The following is a 1952-nucleotide window of genomic DNA, read 5'->3' as shown; positions in this document are numbered from 1 at the left end:
TTTATTTAGCGATGTCGGGGGAGCAGCGGATTAGGGGTATTTAAGACTAGGAGTTTATGTTAGGGTGTTAGGTTTTAACATAACTTTCTTTTCCCCATAGACATCAATGGGTTTGCGTTACGGCGATCACCAATCTGCAATTGCAGGTATTAGTTTTTTCTGACACTTTCTCCCCATTAATGCCTATTGGGGAAAACGTGCACAAGCACGTAAAGTCACGCCTTGGGTTTTGTGCCATATGGAGTTTATCACATCGTACCGCACAACAAGAGAAGGTTTTGGCTTAACTTGTAATGCCAGCTCTCTGGAAAGTGCAATAACACTCCTTTTTTGCATTATTTACACACCCGGTATAGCGCAAAACTTGCAATCTTGGTGAAATTGTGCAAATGCTGCTACCATCTGGTGCTCAGAAGTGTATAATTTTGTTAAAAGCATTGTAGCTACTACTATATAGTGTTGCAGACACGTGCACACTCCTGAGGCTACCTACGTAAGCTCTTCAACAAGGGTTACCAAGAAGGTAAAGTTAATTTTATGCTAGAAGTAAATTGCACATTTGTTATTTCTTTGTTTTGTTTTTTTAATTGTATACTCTATCTGAATCATCAAAAGAAAAAAAGTTTTTTTTTATGTTCCCTTAAAGGGACATGCTGGTCAAAATTTAAATGCACATAGATTAATTACATCTTTGAATAGAAACATATTTGCAATATACATGTATTGGCAAAAATGCTTCTAGTAAAAGTTATCACTGTTTTAGTGTTAACATTTTTCTCTGCACGTGCATGTGAAATATAGCTACATATTCTCAGTGCACCAGCATTTTAAATACTGCAGCTGCTCAGATCGTCAGTGGGGCTTGTATCATGCCATGTAAGTTATTACAAGATGGCACAAGCACCTTAGGCAATCTGCGATAGTGCTGTGTTTAAAATGCTGGTGCACGGTGCATACTTAAATACGCTTTTGACACAGCTGTAGCTTTTATTAGAAGCATTTATGCTAAAACATGTATATTACACAAATGCTTCTATTCAAAACTGAAGTGTACCCATGTGGTTCCTAATTTTGGCTGGAATGTCCCTTTAAACTCTGTGCTTCTCTTAATACTCTGCATTGAAGCACACCTAGAAAATCAACTGTATCGCCTAGCCCTGGAGGGAAGTCAAAATTAAAGGGACAGTCTACTTGAAATTTGTTATTGTTTTAAAAGATAGATAATCCCTTTATTACCCATTCACTAGTTTTGCATAACCAACATGGTTATATACTTTTTACCTCTGTGATTACCTTGTATCTAAGACTGCAGACTGCCAGGGAGCAGTATCTCATTGATTTTTTTCCAATTTTGCATTTTAGCCAATTAGTGTTGGTTTTTGTATAACCATTATAATTCTCCACAGGAGTAAGCACAATGTTATCTATATAGCACACATGAACTTAACTAGTAATTGCAATATTCTATAAAGCACTGAGATAAGAGGTGGTTTCAAGGGTGTTGAAACAGGCAAAACTAGAGGGTAAAAATATATTACTATAACAATGTTAGTTATGCAAAGCTGAAGAAGGCGTAGTAAAGGCGTTGTCTGTGTTTTTAAACAATAAAAAAAATAATGTAGACTGTATTCAGATTTAGATAGAGTAAACAATTTTTCAAAACTTTCCAATTTAAAAAAAAGTTGCAAGTTTAGGTGTTTTTGGGTATGTTTTGAACCTATGTATTTCTACAAGGGATTCACATACCCCTCCTCTGAGCTATCTGGAGGCTTCATAATTCCTTTAGTAGTTTTATATTCAATAAAGACATTAAATAAAATTATATATCTGGTAAAGTTATTTACAGACAGATTCTCTGCAAATGATTTTCACCGTACAGTTTTTTACCCTTAAACCATGCAAAAAATGAACCGTGAACCTGCTTGCACGTTTATAGCATTTAGCTCTGTTAC

The sequence above is a fragment of the Bombina bombina genome, chromosome 11 (assembly GCF_027579735.1).
Source record: "Bombina bombina isolate aBomBom1 chromosome 11, aBomBom1.pri, whole genome shotgun sequence".
Taxonomy (NCBI): Eukaryota; Metazoa; Chordata; class Amphibia; order Anura; family Bombinatoridae; genus Bombina; species Bombina bombina.
This window is presented reverse-complemented; position numbering follows the sequence as displayed.